Source organism: Scyliorhinus canicula, chromosome 8 (assembly GCF_902713615.1).
Source record: "Scyliorhinus canicula chromosome 8, sScyCan1.1, whole genome shotgun sequence".
Classification (NCBI taxonomy): Eukaryota; Metazoa; Chordata; class Chondrichthyes; order Carcharhiniformes; family Scyliorhinidae; genus Scyliorhinus; species Scyliorhinus canicula.
In genome coordinates, this window is record NC_052153.1 from 139,992,894 (window position 1) to 140,004,707 (window position 11,814).

An 11,814-nucleotide genomic window follows, 5' to 3' on the forward strand; every position below is an offset into this window, starting at 1 on the left:
GTTACAAACGGGAGGAGGTCGGAGTATTTTGGGCTCCATCGAGGTACCAGGCAGGGATGCCCCCTATCCCCCTTACTATTTGCATTAGCGATCGAACCGTTGGCGATGGCACTGAGGGGTTCAGGGGGTTGGAGAGGACTGACAAGGGGAGGGGAGGAGCATCGGGTATCACTCTATGCGGATGATTTGTTGTTGTATGTGGCGGATCCGGAAGGGGGAATGCCGGAGGTAATGGAAATACTAGCGGAGTTTGGGGACTTTTCGGGATATAAATTAAATGTGGGTAAAAGTGAGGTCTTTGTGATACACCCGGGGGATCAGGGGGAGGGAATTGGGCGGCTCCCCTTTAGGAGAGCAGTAAAGAGCTTCAGGTACTTGGGGGTGCAGGTGGCAAGGAACTGGGGGACCCTCCACAAGCTGAACTTTTCAAGGCTGGTGGAGCAGATGGAGGAGGAGTTCAAGAGGTGGGACATGGTACCGCTGTCGCTAGCAGGGAGGGTGCAGTCAGTCAAAATGACGGTCCTCCCGAGGTTCTTGTTTCTGTTCCAGTGCTTGCCCATCTTCCTCCCCAGGGCCTTCTTCAAGAAGGTAACTAGCAGCATTATGGGCTATGTGTGGGCGCATGGCACCCCTAGAGTGAGAAGGATTTTCTTGGAATGGAGTAGGGACAGTGGAGGATTAGCGCTACCCAATCTTTCCGGATACTACTGGGCGGCGAACGCATCGATGGTGCGCAAGTGGGTGATGGAGGGGGAGGGGGCAGCTTGGAAACGAATGGAGAGGGCGTCCTGCGGCAATACAAGCCTGGGGGCGCTAGTAACGGCGCCATGGCCGCTCCCCCCCACAAGGTATACCACGAGTCCGGTAGTGGCGGCCACCCTTAAAATCTGGGGGCAGTGGAGGCGACACAGGGGGGAAGTGGGGGGTCTGATGGCGGCGCCACTGAGAGGGAACCACAGATTTGTCCCGGGGAACACTGGCGGGGGATTCCAGAGCTGGCACAGGGCGGGCATCAGGCAACTGAGGGACATGTTCGTAGAGGGGAGGTTTGCGAGCCTGGGAGAGCTGGTGGAGAAATTTGAGCTCCCCCCGGGGAACACGTTTAGATACCTGCAGGTGAAGGCATTTGCCAGACGACAGGTGGAAGGATTCCCCTTGCTTCCCGATGGAGGGGCGAGTGATAGGGTGCTGTCAGGGGCCTGGGTCGGAGAAGGGAAGGTCTCGGACATCTACAAAATAATGCAGGAGGTGGAGGAGGTACCGATAGAGGAGCTGAAAGACAAGTGGGAAGCGGAGCTGGGAGAGCAGATAGAAGATGGGACATGGGCGGATGCCCTAGAGAGGGTCAATTCGTCGTCGTCGTGCGCAAGGTTGGGCCTCATCCAATTTAAGGTGCTGCACAGAGCCCATATGACGGGGACTAGGATGAGTCGGTTCTTCGGGGGGGAGGACAGGTGTGTTAGGTGTTCGGGAAGCCCTGCGAACCATGTACATATGTTCTGGATGTGTCCGGCACTGGAAGAGTTCTGGGAGGGGGTGGCGGGGACGGTGTCGAGAGTGGTGGGAACCAGGGTCAAACCAGGGTGGGGGCTAGCGATTTTTGGGGTTGGGGTGGAGCCAGGAGTACAGGAGGCAAGGGAGGCCGGAATATTGGCCTTTGCGTCCTTGGTAGCTCGGAGAAGGATCTTGATTCAGTGGAGGGACACAAGGCCACCAAGTGTTAACACCTGGTTAAACGACATGGCAAGCTTCATCCAATTGGAAAGAATCAAATTCGCCCTGAGAGGGTCGGTACAGGGGTTCTTCCGGCGGTGGCAGCCCTTCCTTGACTTTCTGGATCAGAGATAGGAACTGGAGGCCGAAACAGCAGCAACCCGGGGAGAAAAGGGGCGGGGGGGGGGGGGATAGCAACGAAGGGAGCACGTCAGCGGGGGGTCGCGGGCAAGGACTGCCCGAGGCCATCGGCAGAAAGGGAAAAACGGTTTGGTTGCTAGACTGATAGCGCGGAGGGGGGGGGGGGGGGGGGGGGGAGGGAGGGGGGGGGGTGCGCGCGGGGGAGGGCGTGGGGAGGTTTTTCCAGGGGGGACTTGTGGTGTTATAATTTAAAATGTAATAGGGGTAAATGTTTGTATCGAAAAATTTCAATAAAAATTATTTAAAAAAAAAAAAAAGCTGGCCTTGTGGAACAGTTCTGCGTTGTGTCACCAAGCCAAACTGTTACCTGAAACTGGCTGCATGCTGTGCAGTCAATCATCCACGAGACATAGAAGACGTGCGACAAAGTTACACTAAATTAATTCCTGGGACGGAGCAGTTGTCCATGAGGAAAGTTTAACCAAACTTTTTTCTTTGGCATTTAGTAGAATAAGAAGTGGTCTCCCTCAAACATACAAAATTCTTACAGGCTTGGCAAGGTTGATGCAGGAAAGATATTTTTCCTGGCTGGGGAATTGAGAACCATGAACACAATCGCAGAATAAGGTGCCTGCTATTTCCGACTGAGGTAAGGAGGAATTATTTCATTTAAAGGGTTGTGAATCTTTGGAATTCTCTGCCCCAGAGGGTTATGGTGGTTCAGTCATCGAGTATGTTCAAGACTGACATCGTTCGATTTCTACATATTAAAAACATCAAGAGATACAGGGATAGTGTTAAGGTAAAAGATCAACCATGATCTCATTGAATGGTGGAGTCGGCTTGAAGAGATGAATGGCCTATTCCTGCTCATGTTTCATATGTTCTTATGACATTCATATGTAGACTGGATATGGCAGCTCATTGGTCCCGTGAAATGATGGAAGCAAGTACTTCGCCTGTTTTTAAAGAAGAATGCTGCACAACAGGACAAACAGAAACTGGACTGGTAACAGGGCTGCCAATAGCTGAATTGTGAACTGCCTTGGAAATTACTGAGAATTTTACAATGCAATACTTCCTAAACTGAGAGAGTTATGCAGTTGGCAATGTGTACTTAAAATGGTAAAGTGTTCCTTCCAACCCCCTAGGTAAAAATCCACGCATAAAGTATGACCGACCAATATATTAAACAGAAAGGGAAGAATTATCCACAACACCTGTTGGGAGTCAGAGTTCTCACACCAAACTGAACTTCCCTCAAGAGTATTGACAGTCAGAGAGATCTAGGTGTACAGGTCCACAGGTCACTGAAAGGGGCAACACAGGTGGAGAAGGTACTCAAGAAGGCATACGGCATGCTTGCCTTCATTGGCCGGGGCATTGAGTATAAAAATTGGCAAGTCATGTTGGGCCTGTTCCTGTGCCGTACTTTTCTTTGTTCTTTGTGGTAATATAAACATTACCATTTTTGCTATGGCCGCACAGAGACAGGAATCAGATTTTTCAGTAGCATGAGGCAGATTGGCACCCCAGGGGATCCATATAGCATGGGTACTCATTGGTCCTATGAAAATTAGGTCCCTTGCCCTGAAAGCACAAAGCTCCAGTAGGGTCTGAGCTGGAAGCCACCAGTAGGTACAATCTTAGCATCCTTGCCAAGCTCATGACCCAGAGAGTTATAAACCCATTATATTTAGTCTGTCATAGCATAGCTTCTAGCAGAGCATTAACACTTTTATAAAAGCATCAGAACACATTCATGCAGTTTTTCACTCTTAGTTTACATGTGTGAAATAGCACTTTGATTTTTCACATATCAAAAATAATGCTGATGGCAGCAAGATTATATTTATCAATTCTGCAGCATAACATTTATTTTTTGTTGTACTAATGGTAATGCCAGTTTGATGAAATGCTCAAAAACGGCCAACAATAATTTTCTTAGAGAGATTTACATATGAATATTGAAAAACAGTGAATATGAACGGGGAATGTTTGTAATTACATGTGTATTTAAATCTGCTTGAATTCTCTTAATATCCTGTGAAATTTTCAATGCTTAACTGGGTGATCCAGTGTTATTTCTTGCAAGAAGTCTTTGCAGGGCATCTGTGCTCAGTCAAAGTCTGAATTGATCTGTCCTGGGTTTGTTCATGAGAAAAGGAAACCTGAATAGATCCAAACTAACAATTCAGATCAATTGGGATTTATGACTCCACAGCTCACAACTTACTATAGAATATATGTGGGGACGCATTCCATATCAGTTAACTTCAATGAGTTCATTTATTTTTTTTCTACATAGCTGGTAGGCTGGCAGGATGTTAAATTACACCAGCGGTCTGCAGTTAAATAAGAATAGAGAGAAAAAAAGTTGTGCAAGGATCTATACTGTGCAGTGTTTCACTGCCATCTAGTGGCCTGGGCAATAGCACAAGTCCCATAATAACTAGATATTTGCTCCAACAATTCCTGATTTAGCAAGTGAATAAAGAGACTAGTTCCAGGTGGTAGCACTAAGTGGGTGAGAGGTCCACAGCAGGAGAGGTTTTGTATCAGACTTAGCAGCTTGAATGCTCTTCGAGCTTTTGGAATTGATACACGAGGCCCCAGTAACTTTGGCACTTTACACATTAACAACCACTGCCTCAGTCATAATGCTACAGGATAGTGATAACTAGTTCACATGTTGCTGATTTCATAAGGGTGGATTTGCTCATTTGTTGGACTATCTTCCCCAAGAGACACGGCTTTGGATATTCTGAACCCAGGAACAAGCGACAGATTCTCAACTCAACCTGCCAAGCAGGTGCATAATATGTGACTTCTTTGTGGCACAGTACAAGGAGAAACCAAAAGATTTAGTGCACTGGTATTTGTAAATGTCCCACAAAATGCATAGGAAATGGAAGTTGTATAACCTGGACAAAGCGTGACCACACCATGATTAACCCAGAGTTAAACTTTGCTTCTCACCTTTCAATTCATATTATCGTGGTGCCACAAATGTCAGAAATGTGAATTGACCAATATTTGGCATTTACAGAAATAACCTCGTAAAAGTTTTGAAATAGCTGAGCAACATCAGCTATATATGTCTGCAGGGCATCCTGAGTGCAAGTCCTGGGCAGAAAGTGTTGTGCTTTTCAGACTATGCTGAATAGTGCTTTGTTGTAGCTAAGGTTAAATGCAGTCCAATACTTGTCCATCTGGGATGGAATTTGTTGTGGGGGCATAGTTTGGCAATTGCACCTGAAATTACATGTGCCAATTTGATACACCTAAATTTCTTGCCAATCTCTTTGTAAATGTGTAAAACATCAAGGTAATTCATGGTAGAGTAATACATTTGTGTCCAAGTTGCCTTGATTTCTTACACTGTATATTTGCTTTACATCCCCACCAGCACCCACAAATTCCATGTTCAGTTAATTATACCCATGCTTTCTCAATCACATTTAACCTCGAGATGAGTTATTGACCTCATATTAGTGCCACCATTAAGATCTTTGTAACCATCAAACCGTTGTCATCTTCCCCAGCAGCCTCGAACACACCCATACCCCCGCCACAGCTTCCAAAGTCAGATTGGCCTTCTTGAAAGCGTACCCTCGGAAAACGGCAGGTCCTGCCTGGGCCCCTGGTCGTGCATTCAGAGCCTACGTGCACAAGCTGGCAGGTATGTTCACGTACATCTTCAATCTATCCCTACTCCGCTCTGAGGTCCCCACCTGCCTCAAGAAGCCCACCATAATATTGGTGTCAAAGGAGAACCAGGCAATGCGCCTCAATGACTATCATCCAGTGGCCTTGATATTGATCATTATGAAGTGCTTTGAGAGGTTGGTCATGAGACATGTTAATTCCATACTCCCAGAATGCCTTGGTCCACTGCAATTCGCATACCGCTGCAACCGGTCCACAGCAGATGCCTTCTCCCTGACACTACACTCAACCCTGGAACATCTTGACAACAAGGACTTCCTACGTCAGACTCCTATTCATTTACTGTAGCTCCGTCTTCAACACCATAATCCCAGGCAAGTTCATATCAAAGCTCCAAAACCTAGGACTTAGTTCCTCCTGCTGCAACTGGATCCTCGACATCCTGACCCATAGACCACAATCAGTAAGAATAAACAATGACACCTCCTCCGCGATAGTCTCAATATCGAGGCCCCGCAAGGCTTCATACTTCGCCCCCTACTATACTCCCTATACACACAGGTGTGCTATCTCCCTCCTGTGTGGCAAAATCTATCTACAAGTTTGCTGACAACACAACCGTAGTGGGTCGGATCTTGAACAACGATGAGTCAGAATACAGGAGGGAGATAGAGCACATGGTGGAGTGGCGTAATGACAACAAATTTTCCCTCAATGTCAGCAAAACTAAAGAGCTGGTCATTGACTTCAGGAAGCGAAGTATCATACACTCCCCAATCTGCATCAATGGGGCCGAGGTGGAGATGGTTGACAGCTTCAAATTCCTGGGTAATAGAAAGCATCCTATCTGACTGCATCAAAGCCTATTATGACAACTGCTCGGCTCAAGACCGTAAAAAACTACAGTCGTGAACACAGCCCAGTCCATCATGCAGACCTGGCTCCATTGATTGTGTCTGCATTTCCTGCTGCCTTGGGAAGGCGGGCAGCATAATCAAAGACCCCTCCCAGCCTGCTTATTCACTCTTCCAACTTCTTCCATCGGGCAGTAGATACAAAAGTCTGAGAACACGCACTAACAGATTCAAAAACAGCTTCCCCCCTGCTGTTGCTAGACTCCTAAACAACCCTGTTATGGACTGAACTGATCTCTCCACTCATCTTCTCTACCAAGTAATACTACACTCCTGTTTTCTTCACCTGATGCCTGTATCTATGTATATGCAGTGTATTTATGTTTGGCCTATATATTTTTTTCATGTATGGAATGATCTGTCTGAGCTGCACACAGAACAATGCTTATCACTGTACGTCGGTACACGTGACAATAGACAAATCCAATCCAATCATCTGATTTTGCCCGTCTCAGCTAATATGTTTCTGAAACTCTCATCCTTGACTTCATTGCCTCTAGATTAGACTATTACATGCATTCCTGGTTGGTTGTCCATATTCCATCCTCCACAAATTTGGGATCATCCAAAGCCCCACTGCCTATGTCTTAACTCATACCAAGTCCCATTCTCCTATCTGCTCGCTGATCGATATTTGCTCCCAGTCAAGCAACATTTTGATTTTAAAATAATCACCTTTGGCCCATATTTTCACCACAATGGTAAATCTCTCCCTTGAGGTGAAAATCTTGGAAATGTCCGAAAATTCAAGGTCCCTCCCTCAAACCAGGTATTTTCCATTATTGTGAAGGTGGGACTGGAGTTCGGCCGAAGTCCACGCACGCGCAATTTTCACAGGCAGCTGGCCATTTAAATCACCAGCCACCTCCATTGAAGTGAGATTTTCGAAGAACACAGGATTGCACAATAGCACAGTGGTTAGCACTGCTGCCTCATAGCACCAGGGGCCTGGGTTCGATTCCAGCCTTGGGTGACTGTGGAATTTGCACATTCTCCCTGTGTCTGCGTGGATTTCCTCTGGGTGCTCCAGTTTCCTCCCACAGTCTAAAGATATGCAGGTCAGGTAGATTGGCCATGCTAAATTTCCCCTTAGTGTCCACAAGGTTAGGTAGGGTTATCGAGTTACAGGGATAGAGTGGGGCCTGGGCCTAGGTAGGGTGCTCTTTCGGAGGGTCGTTGCAGACTCAATGGGGTGAATTACCTCCTTCTGCACTGTAGGGATTTTATGACTCTACAGCAATGTGGAATTGGGGTAGAATAGGTAAGAGGAGGTCTGAACTTGGTAGAAATGTTTGGATTACCAGGGTACCCCTTTGAAGAGTTAAAGTATCCCTTTGGATAGGGTCCCAGAACATCATTTGAGAGCTACGGCACATTTTGGGAGAGGTAAGGCACCCATTGGGGAATGTAACAACCTTTGGAAGAGCTAAGGCACCTCTTGGGAGAGGTAAGGCACCCATTGGCAGAGATAACAACCTTTGGGAGAAGTAAGGCACCGTTTGAGATTGTTAAAATGTCTGAAAATTCTAAGTCCCTCCCTCACATCAGGTATTTACCATTATTGTGGGGGTGGGACTGGAGTTAGGCCGAGGTCCACGCATGCACAATTTTCAGAGGCTGTTGGCCATTTAAGTCACCAGCCACCTCCACTGAAGTGGGATTTTAGAAGAACACAGGATTGCACAATGGCACAGTGGTTAGCACTGCTGCCTCACAGTGCCAGGGACCCGGGTTTGATTCCAACCTTGGGTGACTGTGTGGAGTTTGCACATTCTCCCTTTGTCTGCATGGGTTTCCTTTGGCTGCTCCAGTTTCCTCCCACAGTCTAAAGACGTGCAGGTCAGGTAGATTGGCCATGCTAAATTTCCCCTCAGTGTCCATAAGGTTAGGTGGGGTTACTGAGTTACAAGGATGGAGTGGGGCGTGGGCCTAGGTACGGTGCTCTTTTTATGCACAGAATAATTTGATCTGTCAAGCTGTCAAAAAGTCATCCAGCTGTTAAGGAACTGTCAAAGACTGTCTCACTGTCAACAAACTGTCCACTTGTCAAGGAACTGATAAGTAACCTTCCAGCTGTCAAACCTGCCAAAGTTATCAGGAAGTGTCAAAGCTGCCAAGGAACAGTTGAAGGATATTGATGAATTGACATGGCAGGGTTAAGGGCAAAAGGTAGTGGGTGGGTGTGCATACGTTGGAACTGAGTTGGCATAGAAAATATGGGGCCTTGGGGAGAGGGTGGGGAGCATGGGTTGGCCAAGGTTGGCATGGCTTGAACTTAGAGAGTATGAGGGAGGTTGAGAGGCGTGAGAGCTGGAAAAATAATTTTTACCTTCTTATTTTTTATTTATGTGAGCACAGTACGAGGGCACAGGGGCAGTCCTTGTGCCAGCTCTGCTCCCAGAAGCCTGTACATTAATCTTAGAGTCCTGCATCCCAATGCCTGTTTCAGCCCACTCCCCCAACCAAAAATACAACATGTGGGCGAACATTTTTAAAGGTTGGGTTTGTCCAGCCAGTTGAACCCAACCCAGAGACAAAAACTTGGGTCTTTGTTTTCAAATCCCTCCATGGTTGGCATGGTGGTTAGCACTGCTGCCTCACAATGCCCGGGACCGGATTTAATTTCTGCCTTGGGTCACTGCCTGTGTGGAGTCTGCACGTCCTCCACGTGTCCGCGTGGGTCTCCTCTGGGTGCTCTGGTTTCCTCCCACAGTCCAAAGATGTGCAGGTTGGGTGATGTTACGGGGATAGTGGTGGGGGAGTGGGCCTAGGTTGGGCGCTCTTTCAGAAGCCGAACGGCCTCCTTTTGCACTGTAGGAATTCTATGGATTCTGCGGTCCTAACTCTCCCTATCTCTGCAATCTCCACCAACCTCACAACTCTCCAAGATACATGCACTCCTCTTTTCTTGTCTTTTGAGCATCGCTAACATTAATCCTTTGACTTTTGGTAGCCATGCCTTCTGTTGCCTGGGTCTTAAACCACAGAATGCTCTTCCTACACTGTCTCTCGACCTTTATCTACCATTTTGACCAATGTAGTATCTCCTTCAGTGGCTTGGTATCATATTTTGCTTTATTATGCTCCAGTGAAGCATCTTGAGGTATTTAATTACATTGTCGTTGCTTAGTGGTGCCTTGAGATACTCGTATTTTCAAGGATTTTGTCATATTATGTATTTCAGATCAACACACTTTTTCACTCGGATGCAGCAAATCATTCTCCTTCCTTGAAACTCTGGCTCCTGTTGTCTGTTTACCCTGAACAGTGACATTCTATGCAGCACAAGGGAACAAATAAGGTGTTAATTTGTGAGTCAAATGCAGAATAATTGCTTCACATTGTTCTGGCTGAAAATAGCTTCCACGACTTATATATGTAAAACGCTCAAGAACACTGGGATTTTTTTAAAACATTGATAGATTATTTTAATAAACCTGAGGTGTAAAGAATAACTGGAAGCGATGCCGTCATTGCCTTGAGGTGACATTAAGAATTTCAGCCTTGTCACTCAGATTCAGAAATAACCACCCATGTCATAAAATGCTTTTTCTCACCTCTGATAAGGACAGTTCTAACAATGCGAATACAACATGCTCAAGTAATACATTACTCAACCAGTTGTATACATACATCTATTTTCCGTAACAGGTCTCACAATTCATATAGGTACAAACATGGCACCATGATAAAAAGGGTCATTTAAAAGACTTCACAGATGCTCTGTACTGTGAAGGATTGAATTTTCAGTTGAATGCTTGCACTTTCACATCTTTCTGTCCACAGGAATTTACTTTTCAATGGCACATGGTAATAGGTGTTTCTTCCCTTGCTGATCAGGGACACGTTTGTTATCATACCATGTTTCAGACTATTCTGGCATAAGAACATCAAAATTTGTCATTATGTTGATTGCTTTAATAGATATCTACTTCTTTAAAAAAAAAGAAAACTAGGACCCCCATGCTGCAACATAATTTAATTTTTAATAGATTGAAAAATAAAAAACATAATTGCGAGTTCAGTATTTTTTGCCTAAAAATATCAGCAGAAGAATTCTCCGTTGGCTGACACCGAAATCGGGAAACGCAATTGGGAGAATAGATTCCCACGGCCAAATTGCGACGGGCGCCAATTTGATGCCAAATCGCAATTCTCCGCCACCTCAACAGCGGCATCAATGTAGTCCAGAACGTACGTACAGTAGACACCGTTTACATTTCATTAGTGGGCCTCCGCGATACTCTGCCTCCGTTGGGCAGAGTTCCCGACAGTGTGGTTCACTTGTGCTTTTAGAAATTGTGAAATTAGCGCCCTGGCTGGCTGAGGGAAAGAGAGGGGGCACGGAAAGTGTCAACATCGCCATAGTGAGCTGACAGTAGTGCCGCTGGCCGCGGGGCTTCTGCCAGGGCCGGAGAGAGTAGTGAGGCATGGACAGGAGGTGGGCTGTGGGGTCTGGATGGCCAGACGCGGAACACCATTTTCGCAGCCTGCAAGGTAGCCATGCAGCTGGGCACACTGCTGACAGCCCACTGTGAACCTAGGGCCACAGGTCGTATGGGTGTTCCCCCACAGGCCAGCCCCCTAGCTGCCCTCTGGCCCAAATAGACCCATCAGCTTTATGGGCGCACTCCAGTACAACCAGTGCCATCTTATTGGCTGGGATGTGTGTGCGTGGGGAGTGTAATGTGTATATGTGACTGCAGATTGTCAGCCTCCCGAGTGTCAATCTCAGACCTGGCGAATCCCACACCATTTTTCATTGGAATCGGTTGTGCTCCATGTAGCGCCGGTGCTAGCCCCTCCAACAGTTGCTGAATCGATCCAGGTTCAGCACCAGCTTTGCTGTCGTGAAAGTTCACAAATCCTGTCCCAGCGTCAACAGTTAGTCTCAGGAATGGAGAATCCAGCCCCTATACTTTTAAAACATTTCTATTCCTATTATCCTAGTCACCTCATACAGCACTATGATCAGGCAAATGGCTGTGGATATTTTTAATACTTACTCATTACTGCTGAACAGCAAACTCCTTTTGATAGACGTACCCATTCAACATCAAGCATCTGGCCATGTACGGCAGATCATTTTCTGTGGTGATAGTCAAGTACAAATACCTGAGATATTTGCCCCAGTACTTCACACTACCAAGCTTCAGACCGCTGTATTCTTTGATTATCAGCCTATAAAAGACAGTTAATAATCCATCTCAGTACGTATGACTCTATAATTGATTGGTTAAAATCCTTAATTATTAATGATAATTATTTGACAAAGCAAAAAAGGTTTGCTGAATATACAACAAGGAGAGGAATTTAATATTTGACAGAGTTCACGCTCTCAATCCAGCAAACCGGTGGGAGCTCCATGTCAAAGATT

The 11,814-nt window shown here is 46.4% G+C and overlaps 1 long non-coding RNA gene across 1 annotated transcript; it reads left to right on the forward strand.

Moving 5' to 3' along the window:
- The first annotated feature begins 2,339 nt into the window (after positions 1–2,339).
- Positions 2,340–9,886, forward strand: LOC119970040. Its single transcript, XR_005461529.1, has 3 exons — positions 2,340–2,503; positions 5,403–5,536; positions 9,622–9,886. It is a non-coding gene; the product is annotated as an uncharacterized LOC119970040 (long non-coding RNA).
- Positions 9,887–11,814: the final 1,928 nt, after the last annotated feature.